Here is a 25437-nt window from a genome sequence, read left to right on the forward strand (position 1 = left end):
GGGAAAATGATTGCAATGCTTTAAGATCTTCACTTTTAACAGGCGTCCAGCTGAGAAGCTTTTCCATATACGTAGATGCAATTTTGTATTAGTTTCCAAAGTGCTCTGCGAGAAGACTTTTAGCTCTGTGGTATCCCTGATCTGAAGGTAGATGTTGACAACTGCACACCAAGTCTCTTGGCTGCCCCCTGGTGTATTGTTCGAGAAAGTGCAAACAGTCACTCCAAGTCTTCTCCTCCACTCCATTTTCAAAAGCTCTGATAAAAGACCTGTACTGAAGAGGGTCTCCATCAAACGCAGGAATGCTTCTTACAGGCAGGACAGAGCACATATTTTGCTGAACCAGCAGAGCAACGATGTCATTTTGTCTTTGCATCACATTTACAATGTCATTCTGATGGGGTTGAGGTTGCACAAGTCCTGCTTGATTTTCATTCACAGTTTGTGTCGTTTGACCTGGAGCATCAGTCTTTACGAGCATCTCATCAATTTGTGTTTTTGACCTTTGTTTAGGCCTAACAACCTGTGGTTGCATTATGGGATCAGACACAGAAATAACATCCATTTCAACAGGAACAAAGGTGTAGGCATGGGGATTTAATGGTCTTGCTTCTTTGAACTTGTTCCTTTCAACATAAGAGTTCATTCCGTCTGAACATTTTGAGCCACGCTGGGATGAATTTATTTCCAAGACATGAAGCTTTGCATTTGTAGCTGCCAATTCCGTTTCAAGTTCCAATTGTTCCTTTTCATTCGTCAACTTTTCCTCCTGAGCTTCTATTAGATGTTTCCTTTTTAGAGCAGCAACACGCTCCATCAGAGCTGCCTTGTCAGCCTCAGCTCTAATGCGTGCAGATGATGTTGATGAAATCCGTGATAGCTGGGAATGTGTCTTTACAGAGTTCATCTTTACACTTAACACATTAGAAGCACTATCTTCAGGGTTTATTTCATCTGCAACACTTTGGTGGTCGAGAGAATCTTTATTTGGCTGCACATATGGGTAACCCATTTCAGACAGCCAGCCTTTTACCTTTTCAGTGAAGTCATAGAACATTGTAATTTTTTCTTTGAAGTACAGATTTTGCCTTGTAACTTCATCTTGAGGTAAAGGTAAGCTCACAAAAGATGTATGCATGTCATTTGCATCTTGGTAACACTTGATGAATGTAAAAAGCTCAGCATTCACTGAATTTACATTTGTATTGGAAGTCATTAAGTCATTTATGTTTCTCAAACACTTTTTGGCTTGTTTGCATTTTGCGGTCCTCTTTTGCTGGTACATTTCCGTGTAGAACTCCAAGCCTTTAGAAGTCATTTTAATGTCTCTTCTTGCTGACGGCATTTCAACATCCTTCGCCTGAACGTCAGACATTTTGAACACTTCTTCCAAACTGCTTGTCACACATCAATCAAATCCGTCGGACGTGAATGCAGGTAAAGTGCATCAAAAAACAGCAAAGGTGCTTACAGGCCGCTCCTCCAATTCGCCACACACACACACTGAAGTCTGGCTTTTTAATGAATGAAAGCCGCCGAGTCATTTGTAGCGATTCAACGCAGTCAGGCTTAAACATCCAGAAGCACGTACATCACTGTGAATACAGACTTTTAAACTCCACTCGTTTCACCGTCTTCCTATACGGCAGTCGTATCACGTACCCGTTTCTTCTGAGATGTTTCAGCGCTGTGTTGATCTGGTCCAAAGCAGTTGTCCCGCTGATATTGAATCCAAGAGTGATGAATGAAACAATCCTCTTTGATCATCCATACGAAATCCAAAAACGATCCAACCAGTTGTGGCTGTGGTGGGATCGGTCCTTTGAGTCCAAGAGCTAAGTTTTTACTTTATGTAGTGGCCATTTGTCGGCAAAATCAAACTTCAACAAATAATAATCAAACGCCACTGATGCACCGTGGTCGGTATCCTTACGCAGCCAGAAGAGAGTAAAATGTCCAAGCAGGATTCCATTTTTGTGTATTTATTAAATAAAGCAAATAAAACAAGCAAACAAACTTCTGTCGTGCTGTCTCTCCTGTCCTGTGCAGTGCAATGCTGCTGTGTAGCTGGTAAAAACTATACGCCCACCCCGGTGCATGCTGGTCCTATCTTTCTCCTCGTTTAAATAGCAACAGGTGCCCACAGTAATTACCCAAAAAATAATATAACTAAACAAATTACTATTAAAGAGAAAAATAATCTTAATATATGAAACATCTACAATAATTAAACAATACTACTTATAAATGACATAACAAACTACAATATCAAATAAATAGCTTCAACAGTTAGCCTTCCAATTTATTTCTACTAAAGAAGCTAAAGCTGTAGCGCTATGATTTGGGAAACTTCCAAAACCTGGCGTCAGAACTGCGCCAGACTTTGCTTTACTCGAGCCAGTTGCTACACTTATGTGCTGCACATTTCGGGAAGATATTGAGGTTGATTCACTCGCATCAAAAATTGCAACGCTGTTTCACCTGAACTCGTCTGGAGTGGAGGATGAGATTATGACACTGTAAACTGACATTCAGCTGAAGTCCAGGGCTCATGGACAGTTTTCTCACAGAGGAAAAGTCCCCAAACATGAGGACATGTGATACCTTCTTGACTGCATTATTCAGCTCTACTCATTTATGTGAGTCAGCCTTTTCCCACATGAAGAACATTAAGTCCATACACTGTTCCACCATGACTGATGATCATCTGAAGTCTGCTTGAGGCGGCTACCAGCAGCTACTGTCCGGACTATGCAACTCTGGCCAATTCCATTCAGTGCAAGTCATCAGAGTAAGGTAATGACCACAAATGTACAGAATTGTATTGTGCCATAAGGGTTCATGCAGTTATGTAAGGTACGCCAACATATATTGTAAATATAAAGTATACTCAGTGTATATATATTCAGCATTCTTAATGTAGGTAGATCATTTTGACTTGGTCATTTTAAAAGTAGCTCGCAATCCGAAAAAGTGTGGGCACCCCTGATGTAAACACAAAGTCCACCACCTCTCGTCCCACCGGAGCCTTTCACGCTCAACGATCCATGTTGTAAGAAAGCAGAGAGGAGATAGATCAACATTGCTGACTTCTTGTCTTCTTTCTCCTAGTTGTACCACCAGATCTTTTTCCGATGTCACTTTTAGTGGCAGGTATCGAAGTATTTCATATCCGCAAACTGCACAAACGGCCTCCAGGTGGATGTGATTTATTAATTAAGACTGAAACAGTCTAGGGCTGCACCTCACTTAAAGATGATGGATGGATGAATGAAACAGTCTATGATGTCATCTCTGATGTCAACAGAATCATGCAAACTGTTCGATGACTTTGCAGCAAAATAGTTTTTTTTTTTGTTGTATCCAGAGCTCCACTTTGAGAGGTGTGTCAGCAGGACTGATGGAGTGAGCGCCTGCAGATGGATTAGTCCCACTTATGTAAAGGCATGTAGATCATCGGTCAGCACTCTGCCACTTGATAAGACAGAGCAGCGGCGGCTGGAACTTGATTCTGTTTGAATGATTCCCGGCCATAAAGATCCCTATCACACGCTTCAACCTCACTCAGTGTGTCTGTATCACTGCCTTCATACTCACTGCATCCTCTTGCATCTCTTTTCAACCAGACAGTCATTTCAGAATGTCACTGTCTACAGTGATCAAAAGTGTTAAATATGAAAAACATCAAGGGTTCATTTGCAAAAGTAGATATCTCTGTTTTCATTTAGTTGACACAATCATGTTTTTCTTTTGTCCAATCATCACATCAAATTCATGTTGGCTTGTTTGGATAACAGACTTAATATCAATCAAACTAGTTTTGGTCATTTTTAGAATGGCTTATCTGTTTTTATGAATCAACCTTCTATATTCTTTGAAATTCAGGCAAAATATGAAATAAAACAATAAAATAAAATAACGACATTGTGAAATAACATGAATTATTTTTGACTCAGGCCCTCATTATGAAATATTAACCAGTTATGTTAATGTTTGACCAATCATTTAGACTGAGAACCCTCTTGTATATTCTGTACATAACGACTGACTGAGGAAAAGTGCATCATGACATTTTGAAATAAAAATTTCTTTGGAAAAGATATTGAAATAAAAACTGCCTGAAATAAATTAGCTGCTACAAACTCTACAGATATTTCATAATAATGAGCTCAGTTTAAAAAAAAATAATTCAATTGTTTCCCAATTTGCTAGTAAAAGACAAATCGGTATTATTATATTTCGTATTGAACTCCTTACATGGAAAGCATGAATTTAATGTGTAATGATCAGTACTGATGAGATCATTTCATCTCAAACACTTCAATCACAGCAACAACAATACATTTGTTTTCAATAAAAAGCTAATCCACACCAAGACCAGTATCATTTATTAAAACCTGTTGCCACTCTGACGGCCCACAACTGGTCTGTCAAGACAGGTACTGATGCGATATCTCATTAGAAAGCTACGGTTCTTGTAATTCGATTTATGCAAACCATTTCAAGATACAATCACAACAGCAGGTACAGTTAACGTCTCTGTCAACCAAACACTGCAAAAATAGCCGATAAAATATCGCCGTGACTCACCGATTATGATTCATAACGTCTCCCTCATGCATGATTCTCCACCAAAAACGGTCTCGCTAGATCGCTAAGGGTCCACACGATCCAATCCAGTAAAAGATTTAATCCAAAACACATTAGTACGTCCATAAACACCCACGGGGGGCTGTTGCATCATTTCAAATTAGCAAGTAGATATTGATAATTTTCTATGTATTTTAGTCATCTCTCCCGGTAACATGTAAACATTGCCGGTCTCTGTGTCTCAAAATGGAGGCTGCAAGTCTGCCGGTTAGATTGACACCTCATTTGACCCAATAGCAGCTTCCATACCCTGGTCACATTCTGGAACAGCCAACGAGAGTCCGCTTTGAAAGACAATGCCCGCCTCTCTTCTTTGAGTAAATATCGAGCCAATTGCAACAGATCCTTTTCAAGCCCAGGTTTCAAATAGCCAATGAAATTACGAAGAGAACGATATGCAGATTCACGCAAAGCAAAAGTAAATGTTTGCGAACTCAAATCTCGCACCGTCAGTGAGGTACTTGTTAATGATCTTGAAGACCAAAGTGTAGTTAGTGAGAATATCCAAGAATCTGTGAAAGTTGTCAATGGTTAAATATGTTGTAGATAACCAGATATCGACATAAACAAACTATAGTTTGAATTTCGGACAAGTAGTTTATCGTAGTCTGTGCATTTTGACGTGTTAACTACGAGCCTCCAAATGCGCTTTTACGCGGACGTACTCGAAGTAAACCATGTGTAAAATCTAAATTTTCTGTCGTATTGTAATCAAATTTGAACTTGTACTAGGCACTATGACTTCATGCTATGGTACCATTGTGTTTTCCAGCTAATAAGCCCCAGCCATGGTTATATGCAGGCATCTGTTGGCCAAAAAAAATCCAGGCGAAATAAAAAACCTTCTGTTTCAGTGTGTTGTAGCTTCATTAGCTCAATGCCTCACTCCCCTCCCTGCAGGACATATATGACACTCGCCTCATCCGCAAAGTGACCATGATTGTGCGCGACTCCAGCCACCCCTCACACAGTCTCTTCAGCCTCCTGCCCTCTGGGAGAAGATACTCCGTGCTCGCACCACCAGACTCTCAAACTGCTTCGTCCACCAGGCTGTTAGGAAGCTGAACTCTCTGAAATCTCTCCCTCCTCTCTTTTAAGCAGTGGTGTATAAAGTACTCAAAAGCCATACTTGAGTAAAAGTAAAGATACCTTACTGGAAAACTACTCAAGTAAAAAGTCACCTATTAGAATACTACTTGAGTAAAAGTCTTAAAGTATCTGATATTTATTGTACTTAAGTACAAAAGTACTTAAGTATCAAAAGTAATTTTCTGATATTAAATGTACATCATAACCTGTTCATTGAAAGTAAAAGTACAAGTAAATGCTGTTAATAAAAAAGCAAAGGGTCAGAATTTTGAGAATTATGAAGTTTATTCTTTTAAGTGCTGTGGCACCATGACCAAGGACATGGAGCTGTGTTGAACATAATTGGGTTGGCTGTGATCCATCCAGGAGCAACAATGTTCAACGTAATATATTGTACATAAGTATACTTTTGCATCTACTATGAACTTATCATCATAATTCTCCGAAAAGCAATATGACACTATGAAGGAGTTGTAACAGTGCGTTTATAAGTATGCTCATTAGACTAGAGCAGCGGTTCCCAAACTTTTTAGGCCGCGCACCCCCTTCTACATCCCGACCGGGTTCGCGCACCCCCCCCCCCTTAATAAAAAAAAGAAAAAAAAAGAAGCAACAGAGCCTTTTAAGCCTTCATAGCCGCATAAGAATCGGACCAATGAGAGAACAGTTTGCTCGCGCGTGGCATTTGTTTACAAGATTTAGTCCGCTGTTAAATGTTGCAGTGTGAACACAAACCGAACAAAGGAGCAACTGCAACAAAGCAAACGAACTGAAGGTGTGAAAACGCCCTGAAGCACTGCAACAAAGTTTCAATAACTTTCAGTGACACAAGGCGTCACTTTTAAAGAGCAATACGGATGCGAGCACACACGCACAGGCTCAGAGGCAGATTATCACATTTAATTTACAATTAATGACCGACTAATGTAGCCAGGATGTCTTCGGACAAAGCATCGATGCGGCGCGACACAGTGTTGTTGGACACCGGGATCATGTCCAACTTTTTTGCTTCTTTCTCCCCAATCATACATTCCACCATCTCTCTGGCAGCTGGCAAGCTCACGTCTTCAGTGATTGTGTGCGGTAGCCCCTTTCTCGCTATTCTGTAACCAGATATGAAGCCCGTAGTGCGTCATTTATAGACCAACACATGAATGAGACTCCAGTTGTTTTTGGCTGTTTTGTAACTCCTCCAATTTCGATATAAACAATGTAAGGGGCTTTTGACTTGCACTGGCATGCTTGGTGTTCAGGTGGCGACGTAAATAAGAGCTTCAGACTGTTAGCCAGAACCTCGCTGCACACCACGCACTGTGGCTTTGGGCAATCTGCGTTGCCAATCCAAGTGAAGCCCAGACACACATACTTTTCATCATATTTCCTCTTTTTTCCCAGTCTGATGCTCACTCTCGTTTCCTCTTTTTTCACCTCGACTCCGCGATGGGCCGATGTGCTCCCGATTTGTCTGTGCTATCCCTTCCTCCTTTTCGGTCTCCTCCGTCTCATCTTCCTCTGACTCTGGCTCAATTTCTTCTCCCGGTCTCTCCCCAACGCACCTCTCTGTTCCCCTCGCCTCCGATTCCTCTCTCTCTCTCTCTGTCCCTCTCCTCTTTTACGACTGATAGCTTCAGATGTCCCACCTGACAGTTTTTAAATTAAAATTACATTTTTTTTTTATATTTAATATTATTACACCATCAGACCGCCATTACACTTTTCCTCTCGCGCACCCCCTAGAGGCAGCTCGCGCACCCCTGGGGGTGCGCGCACCCCACTTTGGGAATCCCTGGACTAGAGCAGTGATTTTCAACCTTTTTTGAGCCGCGGCACACTTTTTACATTTACAAAATCCTGGGGCACACCACCAACCAAAATGACACAAAAAGACACTAACACAGTACATATAATACATATAGTTAATAATATAGTTTCTAAATGTATTTGTACTCACTTAGTGTGAAACCTGGGCCTGTTTCGATGAACACAACATGGATATCCTGGCAGGAATGGTAGAAAGACACACACGAAGCTCTTCCTCAACAGCTCTCAGTCTCTCTGTTTTTAGTTTTTATCGCTGTCAAGCTTGAGAAGCTCAGCTCACACAGATATGTGGTTGAAAATGGGAGCAATGTCAAAATAGCTTTGTTGGCCAGAATGGGGAACTCCTTGGCAACAGCTAACCAAAAACTGTCCAAAGGAAGATCAGCAAAGTTTAGCTTTAAACCACGATCTTGTTTCAGTTCAATGAGTTCCTCTTGCTCCTTTAAAGTCATGTCCTTTCCAGCAACGGATGCTGAGCTGTATGGGTCCCTAACCCAGTCAAGGCATTCTGTGAAGGCTGAAGAGAAATAAAATGACAACTTCTCCTCCAGAGTTTTCAAATGTTTGCCAATCACCTCACACATTGCAGCAGTGTTGCCATCCTGCAGTTTCTCCGTGAGTGGGAACATCTCAAGGTTGCCACGCTGCACATGTTGTTGCCAGAGCTGCACCTTTAAACGGAATCCGTTCATTTTGTCAGTGCTTGTAAGCAGGTTTTCATTTCGGCCTTGCATCCGTGTGTTCAGTTCATTCAGATGATGAAATATATCAGCCAGGTATGCCAGCTTTGCACACCACTGATCACTTGCAAGCAGCTTTGAGAAATCGGGCCTCTCGTCTGTCAGAAACACTTTAAGTTCCTCTCTGAGCTCATACACACGGGCCAGCACTTTGCCACGCGACAGCCACCGGACCTCCGTGTGGAGCAATAACACTTTATGTTCCGCTCCCATTTCCTCACACAGAGACGCAAATAAGCGAGATTTCAAAGGTCGCGTCTTCACAAAGTTCACTAAGCGCACAACATCATCCAACACAGGACCTAGATCTGCTGGTAAGGTCTTTGCAACGAGGGCCTCGCGGTGCAAAAAACAGTGCGTAACAGTAACAGCTGGGTTTCTTTCTTTGACCCTACTTACGAAGCCTTTGATGCGCCCGACCATGGCTGCGGCTCCATCAGTGCAGACACCTGTGCAGTTTTCCCACGTAAGCCCGCTTTTGTCAAGATATTCCGACGTGACCCGAAATATTTCATCTCCTGTTGATTTTTCTGGCAGTGCCTTGCAAAATAGGAAGTTTTCTCTAATGGCTTCTCCATCCACAAAACGCACGTTGGCCAAGAGCTGACAATGTCCACTAATATCCGTCGACTCATCAAGTTGCAAGGCAAATTTCTTACTGATGCGCATCTTTTCCAAAACAACAGTTTCTATGTCCGCAGACATGTCATCAATACGTCTGGCAATTGTGTTATCTGAGAGAGGCACTTTAGCGATCTCTTTGGCCGCGTCAGGGCCGAGCATCTCATTCACAATGGCTTTACAAGCTGGCAGTATTAATGTTTCTGCCACGGTGTGGGACTTTTTTGTTTTAGCTACGAGTTCTGCAACAAGGTAGCTAGCTTTGAGGGCTCTCTCGTTTACCTTTGTGGTTTTTCTCAAAACAGTTGCCTGTTTCTCATTGTTTGTACGTAAGCGTACAAAATAGTCCATCGACTTGTTTTGAACGGAAGGGTGTTTCGTTTGGAGATGGCGTTTAGGCTTGCTTGGCACCATGGCGCTATTGGATAGCTTCTCACCACACACCAAGCACAGCGGACTCGGTGCCGTTGCATCCCCGGTGAACGTAAATCCAAATGAAAGATAGCTTTCGCTGTATTGCCTCGAGCTCACCGTCTTGTCTTTTTTCTTTTGTCGACCACTCATACTTGGGCCTTCATCTGGGTCAGAATTTTGTCCAGGGCCCTGTTCGGCATTTGCATTTTCCCTTCTCAAAAACTTCTCCATCACTGTCACCTTTTTTTGTTTTTGTTTTTCATCACTGTCACTTGCTCGTCTTGCTTTGATCCCAAACTGTCACTGTCACGTGTCGCGCAGCACTAACTCTATTGTCTTTACAGGTATTTAAATCCCTCTGCTGCCACCCACTGCCATAGAAGAGTATTACATTATCTGCGACACTTTATTACAGCACAGACACCCGACAATGGTTAATTAGGTGATATTAGAAAATTTCCCACGGCACACCTGACGATCTCTCGCGGCACACTAGTGTGCCGCGGCACACCGGTTGAAAATCACTGGACTAGAGGATGTAGAGGGCAAATGCATAATATTATGTTCAGCAAAAAATATCCACTTGATGCATCAGGTCAGTGTTTTGAGAAAGGACACCTGCCCTGTAAACTCCGATGGGCCTGATTTGAACACAACAGACAAAGGTTTTGCTCAAGCTGAATCTGCAATTGGGCGACTGCTACCATCATAACTCCATCTGATCATCCACAACATGACTCAAATATCAAAACATGATCAATACTAAAGCAGCAACCCAGTCATTACTTGAAACTGAAACATGTCCTGTTCATCTTCAAAAGAAGTTGGTTTTCAAAATTGTGAGAATTCAGTCTCGCTCTTCTTGGGCTGAAGACTAGTCCTGCGATGCTAAATATCCTTTCACAGGCCGCTGAGGCAGGTAGAGGTGTGTTCAGCGTCACAGACAGCTTGCGCACAGCTGCGAAGGATTTCCCGAACGCTAATGCTAACGCTAATGCTAACACTAATGCTAATGCTGCGCTCTCTCGGCTCCCGTCAATCCTATGGTGTCACAACTGTCAACACTTCCTCAGCTCACTAACTCGCTAGCGATCCACTGGTGTTGGTCTTCGTCACCACCGTCGTTTGTTGCAGGAGTAGCAGGTGCTTCCATTTCTGCTTCCATCACGAAATCAGTCATCGTAGAGTGGAATTATACTCATAGTCGCCCGCTAGCTTATAGCATGTAGCATCCTGGGCATCACTGGGAATCAAAACACCGCGGCTTTGAGAGCACTTGTTTGCAATTGCGCATTAACGTGATTAACCAATGATTTAACTTGCTGCTAGGACCACTGATTCACCAAACCTGCTTGCTTGCAGTCTGTGTTCCACCACAGTCCCCGACGCTGCTCTCATGATTCATTTTGTTTCTGAAGATAGATTTGATTTTGTAGCGAGTAACGAAGGTTTCAGGGGAAATGTATCGGAGTAAAAGTATCAGTTTTCTTTGCAAAATGTAGTGAAGTAAAAGTAAAAGTAAACAGAAATATAAGTAGTAAAGTAAAGTACAGATATCCAAAAAAACTACTTAAGTACAGTAACGAAGTATTTCTACTTCGTTACTATACACCACTGCTTTTAAGACTCCCCATGTCCAACTGCTGCTAAATACAGATTGATAGCTTTTTTTGTTTTTTTTTCTCTTATTATATATATTTATTGTCAAAATGTTTTTTTATGTTTTTTAATCTATTGCACTGTATTCACTTTATATGTTTATGTTGGATTAGAGAGAAACGTCTTTTCAACTCCCCTGTATGTTCAGTACATTGTGGAATTGACAATAAAGCAAACTTTGAACTTTGAACTTTGAATGCTAGTAGCACTTACAGTGATTCTTTAGTGATTGTTTAGAAACTTCAGTGTTACCTTTCAATTGAGACTAAAACCATACATGTACTCCCAATGGTTTAAAAAGCGCTGTCAGTTTACTTTGGGTACGCCTTGGATAGGCATTTTAGGCAAATTTTACAGGAGTGATAAGAGGTTTTAAAATTAAAATGACAAACAAATGTTACCATTGAATCTGGAAATGTATTTCACAATTACCCAACAAGAAGCTTGCAGTGGACACCATGAGGACACCGTGAGCGTGTTGGACCACTTGAAGTGGGTCTTTGATGTGGATTGGACAGTGTGCAGTGTGCAGGTCTGTTTGCACTTTCACTCTCTCAGAGCTTCCCATTGGTTTTCGATAAACACCCAGCAGCAGTCGGGGCCGATCCAGTCGCTCACACCTGACAAATCGGCTCGCTCAGATTGATTGGTTTCCTGTTGTTTAATTCATCAGTGTTTCTTTAGCCTGAAGCAGGTGTGAAAAACAACTCCTCTGAGCCACCAACACCCCACACATACTTTATAATGGAGAAAAAATGGCCTGGCGGGGGACAGCAGTGTCAGTAATAGCCTGACTATCCATTATGAGTCACAGCCCTGATTTGTCATGCTGAAGATACTCTGTACATGCTTTTATTAATATTCTGGGATGCAGCGCTGCTATTAGCCGGCACAGCAGAAGAAGTCAGTGTGTGTGAGTGGTAATTCTAAGGTTTAAGTATAATTCTATATCTATGGGAATAAAAATATATATGCTTGATATGACATTATTTGTAGATGCTGCTACAAATGGCATCTACAAACACAATCAGAACACGGCATGAAATGATGAATTGTCCGGCGTAGCATTTTGCTAGTGCCATTTAAAAAAAGAAACCGTGTTGATTGGAGGGCATTCATTTTTATCTCCGCAAGGAGATTATGTATTCAGTCGTGCGTGTGTGCACGTGCATGTCTGTCTGTCCACGGCTAATCTCGCATACTGCTCGTCCCATCAGCATAATATTGTCGTGCTCATTCATGACTGTATGCTCAAGAACCTGTTGCGGTGATTCACACTTTTTGAAAACCTTTCATTGACAACATTTTATTGACTGTTTTATGCCATTGACTGCCGACTCCAAACTACCAGTAACCAACCAGCAGGGGCTGCAATCAATAAACAACTGCTTCAGTCAGGAGTCTACGGAATTATATGAATTGTTCCTCTTTTGATACAAACGCATGTATGTATATATGTAGAACTAACGCTTTGCAAGTGACAAACTGACCCGAGCGCTCACATCAATAGGGCGTGGTTCCTCATGTCGGTAGGAGGAGAATTAGTAAGCTGATATTTAATTCAATTTCATTTGTACAGCCCAATGCTACAGATCTGCTTCAGAGAGTTTTACAATCTGTACGACAAACTCCCTTCGAAAAACCTTGAACGGGAAAATCCCTCTCCCAGGAAGGACAGCAATGGATGTCAAGTGTACAGAATGAACATTATACAATTACAACATAGACATATGAGTGTATAATAGTAATACCATTTATAATAGGATTCAAGAATCATTTATTGTCCTTATGCAACACAGGGATGCGCAACGAAATTCAGTTGTAGCTCATTTGTAACACAACAAACACACAAAATCAGTAGTACATTCCTGTCGAGCATTCTTTGAACACGGACACAGTGTCACAGACACTTTAAATATCCTGGAGAGTTCCTTATACACTTATCCTTGATTTTAACTCTTGACTTCCCCAAGTGACACATACGGAACATCCTGATGAAGTCATGTGACAGTGAGGTAATTCCTGTACGAGTAACATCACTTCCAAAATGGCTGCCTGGCTGGTCAGCACATTTGACAGAAGTAGCTATTTTTGTTGCTAAAGTTAAGTTTCAACACAATTCTAATGCTTTGATAACATTTAAACTGTTCTAACCACGTTTATCAAACAAATTTATGTCTAAAAAGTTTTGAAAATATCCTCACGACAGATATGTCACATCAAGTTTTTAAACTTATAATTGTTTCAGAAAAAACTATTTGACATATTTGAGTCACGGGGTGTGGTGGAGGACTCAAAAGCAGACATAACCAGAAGCGGAGTGAAGCGTGTTTTAATGAGCCAAGAACACAACAGGAAACTTACAGAGACACAGCAGGGAATCCAAGGACAAGACGAGAGACAAGGGGGAAATCCAGCAGGACGAGGCAGGACGAGGCAGACGGGGAAACCGGGTGCAGGACGAGCCAAACGGGTGGGTTGACATGACAATAATCTGGCAAGTGTGACTGAGAGGCAGGGGTCTATATAGTGGCTGGACAGAGGCAGGTGAGTAAACAGGTGAGGGGATTTGTGCTGATGATGAGGGAGGCTAGGTAGAGTGAGGAGGGTGTGTAGCTTAAAAAGCATATCTTTGTTCAAAACGACCCTAATAATAAGCAGCCCACGGACTTCAGCCACCTGGCCCGGACCAGGGAAACCGGGGCACCCTCCCGGAGCCAGACCCAGGAGGGGAGCTCTTCGGCGAGCGTCTGGTGGCCGGGCCTTCGCTCATGGGGCCCGATCGGGCTCAGCCCGTGTTGAAGAAAATCATCATTTTAACTTTGAATTGAACTTTGAATTGAACTTGAATTGAACTGAACTCATTTGGGCTCACACGTAAACAGTTAATATAACGTGTTATGTAACACACATTTGGTTCTCACAAAACGTTCGTGGGAAAGGATGATCGGCGCCAGACAAAAAGTAATTAATCTCTCAAAAGTACCAAAACATTTCCGTACTTGGGGCTGGGGAGTTTGATTGATGGAGCATAGCTAGAGGGGGCGTGAATCTTGACTATAAGAGTGATCTGTGTAAAGCAGTACAGGGGAGTTGTTTCAAGATACTGAACTGGTTGATGTTGGCTTGATCTTATTAAAACACTACCCGCTGGTTGCAACTCCAGTTTGCCGCCTCTTCTCGTCATTTTGCCACAACATAATTGCCGCCCCAACGTGTGTTCGAGTCGAGGCCGAGGCACCTTCCACTTCTTCAGCCAACCGACAACCACTCTAGAGGCCACGTATCAGGTAGGAGGTTTTCATATCTCATCATAGTTTTATTTCTGTATAGTGTGGTTCTCGCTTGTGTGATAGGGTGGGAGTGTCTAGGGTCCCCTCAACGGAATCCACGCTCTTTGGCGGATTGGTGTTTGCTGATAAAAATCTAAAAGTTGAAATGTTCAATGGATTCAATTTGATCTCCAGCTGTAAAAAGAGAGCTCTCGTGTAAAACAGACGTACGCAGCACCGTGTTGGCGTGACGCCTGGATTGGCCAGTAAGCGAAAATGCGGAGCGCTCCGTGAATCTCTCAAGCTCAAGAGACTTTTAGTACGCTAATGACGAAGCGACTTGTGAATGCTCATGATCAAGCAATTTCTGCAAATAATTGTAAGGAACTCCAGTGTGAGTTAGATATGTAAGTCCCAGAAAAAACCTTCTCTGAGCTCGAGCGAAGTAACGAAAGGACTGGCTTAGATTTACATAGCATAACTATAATGTGGGTCTGTTAAGAGTGGTTTCTGTTTAAGGCAGGACACTACGCTGACGAGACTGACGAGAAATTTTGTGCAGAAATCTAAGTGAGCGGGGAAAACAATATCTAACTAGACCATAAAATGAATAGTACAGTTTGAAAAGGTGTGCACACGACTGTAACATATTGACATTACTGATAAAGTAATACTATAAAGGAGAGATCCTTATGTGACAAAGGGAAGAGACAAAACGAGACAAAAAGAGTACAAGCAATTAAAAATAAAGCTTACACATAGTCAAAGTCTGACATTAGAAAAAGAAGATAAAAAACAAAGACCTGAACAAAAAACTGACTGACAGACTGAGACCGCTGACTATTGATGACCCATACACCTGGGTGGCTTTGCATGAGTATGAGCTATTGGCATGTTTTTGGTTGTTTACCCAGTGATAACGGTTTTGCAAAAAATATATAGAGTTTGTTTCAATCCATCTGCATATATCAAGGCTATATTGTGTCCAGATCCTATTCTGTCTGCAGGAGGAGAAAAAAGAGAGAAAAAATAAAAAGCTCATGCTCCGTGTACTTGGTGGTGGCCGAACGCCCAGATGTGTGTGCGTAAACTCAACTTAGCAGCCAGTATAAACTCTTGCGCTCCCTCCCTTGTGTATGATTGGCTGTACGCCCAGATTTTGGGGCTGTACAGGCTCGCTCACTCCGTACAGAGAGGAGTAGAGTTGTCATACATACAGACATAGATCATACATAGTCCTAAATAATCAGAGGAAGAGTGCTGATGGAAAGGTGTCGAGGAGATCACAGGAAGGATTGTTGGTTGCACTTGGTGCATTGCTGACCATCTCAGAATCGCACAGTGAAAATCACTGTGCGAAGGGGGAAGGACTGAAAAGGTTAAAGAGACAAGGGTACTGTCACCAATGTAAAATCTGTGCTCAGAACAATGTGTGGAAAAGCAAAACACCAGTGGGACACATCCCAGTCCCAAAAGAGCCGTTCAAACACTACGTAGACATGGTTAAAATATTTATCATATAATACTATTTCAAGTATAATAAAAGCTATCCAACTATTTATCAGAAGTAACAGCACAATTGTAACTTGTAAAACGCGGGGATTAGACGAGTAATCTGAACTCTGTTGGACGACAGAAGTGCGCAAATAATAGCTGATTCCTCCCAGAAGGTGAGAGGCTGTCCTCAGACGGGGTTCCAGATTGCCGCTCTGATCCTGGAAATGGAAAAAAGAATTCCACTCGTGAAAAATTATTTTTGATATAATAGACACTTTGAAGTGATAAACTTGTAATCTTGCACTCAAGTTTCGTAAGAGTGTTGGACAGACGTGTCCTGGTTAACGTGTAGTATTTAAAGGTTTGGTGTATCCATTCAAGTTGAACTAAGTCTTGACACGAGTGTTTTGAAGATACTGTAAATGACAAATTTGATAAAATGGGTAAAAGTCAAAGTGAGTCTGAGCAGCTTGATGCCAAGGTCTTACCTTCAATAATAAAATATATGCGGGACAAAGATAATCACACCACCAAACAATTGAAAGAATGGATCAAATGGGTTCCCTGAAAAAGGCAGTTTCAGCCTACAAAAATGTTATTAACTCAAAACTTGTTTAAAGCAAAAGGAGAAAGAGGAAGCAGAAATATATGGAATAATGAATAATGTCTAAGGGAGAAAGAGAGAGATTAAGAAATAAAGGTCAGAAAGACACAAATTAGAAAAAACAGGGACCAATAACAGATAAAATTGATTAAATAAAAAGGAAAATATACTGCCGAACTCTGTTTTGTTTGTTTTATTTTTGTCCGAGGGACATGGTCAAGTGGACCCCAGAGAGGGAACCACCGACGCACAAACATTAACACACAGAGGGTGAGTTAACTTTAGATTCTGACTATTTAGTGTAGTATAGACTATGACAAACTAGACAAATACATACCAGATGTACGCAAATTAAGGTTTTAGAAAGTTACCACAAGACAAACACTATTAAAGGTAAAAATGTTCAGAATGTCACATGCAGGCTGATTAAATGGATTCGATAAAATATTTGAGGAAGTATTATTTAGAGAAGGGAGAGAAGTGGAGAAGTATGAAGAACATTTGTTGGACAGAAAATACTGCTGCTGTCTCTGTTTCTCTGTCTCCCAAGCAATACGAGTGTTTAAGGGGGAGATCACACGCGTGTCCTTGGCATGAGGCCCAGGAATGGAGAGCATGTCTGACTGGCTGCACAGTCAGACCCACACTCACTGACTTCAGAAACACAGAGGATCCTGGTAAACTCTACAGTGATAAGGGTGACGTATACAAAACAAGAGGTACATCAATGTCAAAGGAATAACTTAACTTATGTTTGATAAGAAAACACACAGCATGGTTCCAAATGTGTGATGTAAGACAGGTGAGGGGTGCTAGTGTTCACCCAAAATCGTGATCTGCCCAATTTCAAAATTAGATTTCCACCCATGCAAGAAGCAATATCTACTCAATCGAGATATTAATGATATTACACCCGTTCTTGAGTCTTTAATGAAGGTTGGTATAATAATCTAATGTGATGATACACCGGTGCACGCACTAAATTTTACCTGGTAAAGAAAATTCGAGACTTGAGGGAATCACCTGAGTGATGATTGTCTAAGATTTACAAGCAGTTAATGTATCGGTGCATCCACGAGCACCCCAAACTTTGGCTGCATAAGGTCACAAGGCTAACTGTCCAAATTGCAATTTGCTCTCGATAAAGTTTCATATCTGGGACATGTGATCACAGCAGAGGGCAGAACCCTCCCTCCCAAGAGAACACAGGCAATTAAACTGTGCCTAAACCACAAAGTGAGAAACAAATGAAGAGCTTTTTAGGAATGACGTCACAGTATGACAGTGGATCCCAAACCACTCAGAAACAGAGGCTTTCCTCTATCCATGGTTCATGGTAAAGATCTTTATGCGCATGATAAACTGACCTGGACCGACCGCTCGACTGATGCCTTTAATGACGAAGATTTTAATCCTGCTACTCTTTTTCCTACTGCAGCAGATGGAGAGCCACATAACTGTTGTTTCTCCTGAACAGGTCTGCACACCGAGACCTGACCTCACAGACACGCCCACCAAATGCTGATTTACAGATGTTAGTGGACGGTTTGGCATCCCGCACGCCGGACACGGGAGAAGGGTTGGTTGGGTTTGCTGTAGTCTCATCATATGACACTCTGTGCAGCGGTAAGTTGCCAGCACACTTTTCTGCTCAAGCTGCAGATCCGGTGGCTCTTACAGAAGCCTGTAAGCTTACTGCCGACAAAATAGTTAATATCTACACAGACTCTCGCTATGCCTTTGGTGTAATGCACCACTTTCGCACCTTGTGGAAACACAGGAGCTTTTGGAAATCATCCTGCAAAACCATTCCTCACCACCGTCTCGTGGCCGACTTGCTAGAAGCCATATTGCTCCTTAAAAATGTCTGTTATGAAATGTGATGCTCACACTCACACTTCTGATCCCATTTCAAAACTGTATCAGGCCATCACTGAACAACAGACAGCTCACCCAGATGGCTTCACCATCCTCGCTGGAGATTTCAACCATGCTAACCTTAAGACTGTCCTTCCCAAACTACATCAGCATGTTGATTTCCCAACAATAGGGGAAAACATTTTGGATCTGGTCTACACTACTCGCAAAGGAGCGTACAAGGCCTCACCCCTACCCCACATAGGACTCTCTGACCACATCACCGTCCTGCTAATGCCAGCATACAGACCAAGAGTGAAAGTCACCAGACCGGTTCTGAAGCAGGTACGGGTGTGGCCAGATGGGGCCTCCTCTGCTCTCCAAGACTGCTTTGACACAACAGACTGGGGAATGTTTAAGCAGGCAGCCACATACAACAATCACACAGACATTGAGGAGTATACAGACACTGTTACTTCTTACATTAGTAAGTGCATTGATGATGTGACTCATATAAAAAACATCATCACTCGGGCTAACCAGAAGCCATGGCTGACAGGGGACGTACATCGGCTGCTGAGGGCCAGAAACAACGCATTCAGAGCCGGGGATGAAACTGGCCTGAGAAGAGCGAGAGCCGACCTGTCCCACGGCATCATGAAAGCAAAACAGGAATACTCGAAGAAGATAACCAGTCACTTCGAAGACAGCAGAGATACACGGAGCCTGTGGCAGGGCATTCAGACCCTTACAAAACAGCACACGTCCACACAAGACTCCGCCCCCTCCCCACGACCAGGCTCTGTGCCTGTCTTCTGCCAGCGTGAAGAGGACACTCTCCACTATCAACACCCGCAAGGCAACAGGTCCAGACAACATCCCTGGTCGCGTGTTGAAGGACTGCACAGAGGAGCTTAAGGATGTCTTCACGGATGTCTTTAATACTTCTCTGAGACAAGCTGTTGTTCCATCATGCTTCAAGGCCACCATCATCATACCTGTGCCAAAGAAACCCATTCCGTCCTGCTATAATGACTACCGTCCGGTGGCACTGACCCCCATAATCATGAAGTGCTTTGAACGGCTAGTCATGTCACACATCAAATCCATTCTTCCCCCCACCCTGGACCCTTTCCAGTTTGCATACCGTGCCAAGCGGTCCACGGAGGATGCAATCTGCTCTGCTCTCCACCCAGCCCTCACCCATCTGGACTCAAAAGACTCATATGTGAGAATGCTGTTCATAGACTTTAGTTCAGCATTCAACACCATAATCCCACAAAAACTCATCTTCAAACTTGACCAGCTGGGGCTCAACACCTTGCTGTGTAACTGGCTGCTGGACTTCCTCAGCGAGAGGCCACAAGCAGTACGTGTCGGCAACAACACCTCGAGCAGCATCACACTGAGCACAGGGGCCCCTCAAGGCTGTGTGCTCAGCCCACTGCTCTTCACCTTGCTGACACACAACTGCACTACAACCTACAGCACCAATCATATGGTCAAGTTTGCAGACGACACAACTCTGGTTGGTCTCATCACCAACAACGATGAGACCCACTATAGGAAGGAGGTCAGCCTTCTGACCACGTGGTGCAGAGACAACAACCTCCTTCTGAATAACAGCAAGACCAAGGAGATTATTGTTGACTTCCGGAGAGGCCACACTCAACACCCACTACTGACCATCAATGGTGCTGATATAGAGAGAGTGAGCAGCACCAAATTCCTGGGGGTGGACATCAGTGAGGACCTCTCGTGGACAGCCAACACAACATCACTGGCAAAGAAAGCCCAGAGGCGCCTCTACTTTCTCCGCAAACTGAAGAAGGCAAGAACACCACCACCCATCATGTGCACCTTTTACCGAGGCACCATTGAGAGCATCCTGACAAACTGCATCACTGTGTGGGGCGGAAGCTGCACTGACTACAACAGGAAAGCCCTGCAGCGCATAGTGAACACAGCTGGAAGGATCATTGGTGCCTCACTCCCCTCCCTGCAGGACATATATGACACTCGCCTCATCCGCAAAGTGACCATGATTGTGCGCGACTCTAGCCACCCCTCACACAGTCTCTTCAGGCTCCTGCCCTCTGGGAGAAGATACCGGAGCCTCCGTGCTCGCACCACCAGACTCTCAAACAGCTTCGTCCACCAGGCTGTTAGGAAGCTGAACTCTCTGAAATCTCTCCCTCCTCTCTTTTAAGACTCCCCATGTCCAACTGCTGCTAAACACAGATTGATAGCTTTTTTGTATTTTTTTCTCTTATTATATATATTTATTGTCAAAATGTTTTTTAATGTTTTTTAATCTATTGCACTGTATTCACTTTATATGTTTATGTTGGACTAGAGAGAAACATCTTTTCAACTCCCCTGTATGTTCAGTACATTGTGGAATTGACAATAAAGCAAACTTTGAACTTTGAACTTTGAACAGGAAATGATGCAGCTGATGCTGCGACTGAGCAAGCAGATTTTTCAGGCTATTGTTTATTTTTTATTTATTTATCTACAGATATATCCATCACTTATGATGTTCCAGTATTGCAGACATTAGCTACCCCTGCAGAGAAAGTGTTGGGCCTAATCGGGTGCAATTTAAACATTATGAATGGATAATGGATTATTATTATTATTATTAAAATGTATTATGAACCCAGACAACTGCCACATTAATTCTTCTATTGTTAAGCTAAATTAGCCCACAGCAGAGATAACTTGGCAAAAGGGGGAATATGTGATATATTGTAAAGGTAGATCCACATTTTGTATAGTTTTTAAAGTTAAAAAGGAAATTTAATAAGATATTAAATCGTATACTTTCTTTAGCTGGTCATAACAATCTTGATGTATCATCAAAGCAAATAATAACACCACTTAAATACAATTTGTATAAATATTTTGAACATTTGATCTCTTTTACACAAAATTTAATTCTTGTGAAAACATGATGATGTGATGAGCTGGCCCTCGATATTAGATCATTTAAATACAGTATTTGAATTAGTTTTTAACTGGCATTAGGGAATGTAGGAACTGCAACAACAAATATTATTTAGATTTTATTCGGTTATAATTTTAAAACACTGTGCTAAGCTCACAGTCCAGCAGCACAACTACTTTTTGTGATGTGCTTAAAACACGACCACAGTCCATGCTTGTACCAATGACACGCATCAGAGTGAACCAAAGATCCAAAACATCTTACACATCACACTATGCCACTGCTTAATGTGTTACACCAACTTGTCCGACACTAAGGTGTTCAAAGATTACATTTTCTGTAAACATGGCTTGCACCATGAAGATATATATATATATATATAAGTACACCAGACGTCATCCCTCTGACAGACCTTGACGTTCGAAAGAACCTCACTTTCACTGACTGCTTTGAATCACAAGGCACCCGGCACAACGCATGTTGTTCTTCTAAAAAGCCGATCCTGCACATCAGACTTGTTTGTCTGACTGTTTTCCTCCCGTAGAACTACGAAAGTGACATTTCTGTGTAATACTTGTGTTTATTATTACAGCTTGCTATCTGAGAAACATGATCTCATAAAACAGCCTGTGCTTTCTTTTATTATTTTACTTGATAAAGGAATCAGTTGAATTGACAGTTGATTCTGAATGAATATAATAGGAATATAAATACTTGGATGATAGAATTTTTACAAATTGTTGAAATTGTTGTGTGTTATGAGCCTCACTGATATGTTGTCTCTAGAACAGTTCAACAGAGATGGAGGTCCGACCTCTGTGTTTCGCCTCATCTCAGGAGATTTATTTTGTCATGTTGATGTGAACATTCCCAAGCTAGCTACAACATGGAGTTGCTTCAAACTCACAAAAACAGCTCATGTTTTGACCTCATCGATTATGTGATCATATGTTGTGGATATGTAAACCATTTACCATTTCGATAAATTGTAAAGACTTTAGTGGCCATGGGAATGGCCAGAGGGGGGAGTTGTTGGCAATTGGCAATTTATCATGTTCTGTTAGATATAACTTCTATCGCAGACGAGGACATCCGAACTCATCCAATGTAACAGCTACCAGTACTCCAACCTTGAGAGCCGTCAGAGCCCAGACGGTGGCTCAGCCGCCCTGTAGGAGAGCCAGAAACCATGAATCAAGATGAGTACGATGCAACCACACATATTCCAACCCATGTTAGACCAGGACCTATGCCAGCATTGCCATTTAAGTTCAAACCAGCCTATCCAGTGTTCAGACAGTTGCACATTAATACACGTAGAAAGAGACGACTTCACACCATGTGGAAAGGGGAAGCTAGCACACAGCTGAGGCTGATGTCAGAATGAGCCGAATGTGGAATCCAAATCATGTTTATGATGTACATGTGGAAATAAAAACATTGGCACTTCCTACATGAGAAGTTCAAGTAGACTCTTGTATGGATCTCAAAAGAAACACGACTATTGAGATCAATATCCTGAATATCAAGTGTGGAACGCATTGTGCAGAAATTATGATTTACACATCGCAAAATAAGCCTCCTGGTTGCAACTCCAGTTTGCTGCCTCTTCTTGTCATTTTGCCACAACACCCGAAGAAACAGCATGGAGCAGCCACCCTGTGGACCCACCACCCGTAGGGACAAGCATCGGGGTCGGGTGCAATTCAGACCGGGCGGCGGGTCAGGCGGGAGGCCTGGGCGAGCCGATCGCCGGCAGCATAGACTAGCTCTAGGGACGTGGAACGTCACCTCGCTAGCGCGGAAAGAGCCAGAGCTGGTACCAGCTAGATATAGTTGGACTCACCTCCACACACAGCGCTGGCTCTGGAACCAAGCTCCTGGAGGGGGGTTGGACTTTGTCCTTTTCCGGAGTTGCCCAGGGTGAGAGGCGCCGGGCGGGAGTGGGGATACTCACGAGCCCCCGGCTGAGCGCCGCTGTGTTGGAGTTCTCCCCGGAGAACGAGAGGGTCGCCTCCATGCGCCTACGGGTTGCGGGGAGCAAGGCTCTGACTGTGGTTTGTGCTTATGCACCAAACAGTAGTTCAGAGTATCCGGCCTTCTTGGAGTCGGTGGGAGGGGTCCTGGATAGGGCTCCGCCTACCGACTCCATAGTTCTCCTCGGGGTCTTCAACGCTCACGTGGGCAATGACGGAGAATCCTGGCGGGGGGTGATTGGGAGGAACGGCTTGCCCCGATCTGAACCCGAATGGTGTTTCGTTATTGGACTTCTGTGCTTGCCACGGTTTGGCCATAACGAACACCATGTTTGAACATAAGGTGGCTCATAAGTGTACCTGGTACCAGAACACCTTAGGCCGGAGATCAATGATCGACTTTGTAATCGTATCATTTGATTTGCGGCCGTATGTCTTGGACACTCGGGTGAAGAGAGGAGCAGAGCTGTCAACTGATCACCACCTGGTAGTGAGTAGGATCAGATGGCAGGGGAACCGGTTGGAAAGACCCGGCAAGCCCAAACGTGTATCAGAATCAGAATCAGCTTTATTGGCCATGTGTGCTTACGCATACATGGAATTTGTCTCCGGTTTCCACTCCGCTCTCAATGTACAAACACAAATTTACAATAACAAGAAAATATATGTATAAAAAATGGAAAAGGGCAGCAAAAAAAGTAGAACGGATGTAGGTATAAACATTTTAGCTATAATATAAGTATAAATATATATCCAAGAGAAAAAAGTGTATATATATATATATATATATATATATATATATATATATATATATACATACATCAACCTATAGACAATGGCATGAGTTGTAAGTGGGTGGTAATAGTGAAGTATAACCTATTTATTGTTCATGAGAGTGATGGCCAGTGGAAAGAAGCTGTTCCTGTGTCTGGTGGTCTTGGCGTACAGAGCTCTGTAGCGCCCTCCAGAGGGGAGGAGGTGAACAGCTTGTGTCCAGGGTGTGAGGGGTCTGCAGAGATCTTTCCAGCCCGTTTCCTGACTCTGGAGATGTACAAGTCCAGGATGGAGGGCAGGCTGGAACCAATGATCCTCTCCGCAGACCTAACAATCCGTTGCAGTCTGTTTCTGTCCTGTTTGGTGGCCGATCCAAACCACACAGTGATGGAAGAACAGAGAACAGACTGGATGATGGCTGAGTAGAAAAGAATCAGCAGCTCCAAAGGCAGGTTGAACTTCCTGAGCTGGCGCAGAAAGTACAACCTCTGCTGGGCTTTTTTCCTGATGGTGTTGATGTTGGGAGCCCACTTCAGGTCCCGGGAGATTGTGGATCCCAGAAACATTAAGGTCTCCACAGCAGACACAGTGTTGTTGTGTATGGTGAGGGGGGGCAGTGTTGGGGGGCTCCTCCTGAAGTCCACTGTCATCTCCACAGTCTTGAGCTTGTTCAGCTCCAGGTTGTTCTGACCACACCAGAGGACCAGCCGTTCAACCTCCCGTCTGTACCCAGACTCATCACCGTCCCTGATGACCGTTGTGTCGTCTGCGAACTTCAGGAGTTTGACTGTTGGGTCCTCTGAGGTGCAGTCGTTGGTGTAGAGCAGGGCTCTCAAACTCATTTTCACTCCGGGCCACATCAGCATCATGGTCGCCCACAAAGGGCCGGTTGTAAATGTAACTACTCATAACATATTGTTAAATAGCTCTCTGCATTCACAGTTTAAAGTAGTCTTCAATGTACTCACAATACATTTCCATGTTAAATGTACAGTAACCAGCCAAAGAGCTGCTTCTAACTGTTTAAGTATCTCATAATTTGACTTTCTATTTAATAATTTTGACTGTCAATCTCATTTTTTTTACTTTCAATCTCATCTTTTTGACTTTCTATCTCATAAGTTTGACTTTCTATCTCATAAGTTTGACTATGGGGATATTTTTATTATTATTAGTCTAACTTAAAAAAACTTTTTTTTTTTTTTAACTTTTTTTTTTTTTGCTGGCAGATTCGCGGGCCACATAAAATGACGTGGCGGGCCGGATTCGGCCCGCGGGCCGGGAGTTTGACACCCCTGGTGTAGAGGGAGAAGAGCAGTGGGGAGAGCACACATCCCTGGGGGGCGCCAGTGCTGATGGTCCGGGTGCTGGATGTGATTTTTCCCAGCCTCACCTGCTGCGTCCTGTCAGTCAGGAAGTTTGTGATCCACTGACAGGTGGAGGCTGGCACAGTGAGCTGGGAGAGTTTGGATTGGAGTATTGCTGGGATGATGGTGTTGAACGCGGAGCTGAA

The sequence above is a fragment of the Melanostigma gelatinosum genome (assembly GCF_949748355.1).
Source record: "Melanostigma gelatinosum genome assembly, chromosome: 22".
Classification (NCBI taxonomy): Eukaryota; Metazoa; Chordata; class Actinopteri; order Perciformes; family Zoarcidae; genus Melanostigma; species Melanostigma gelatinosum.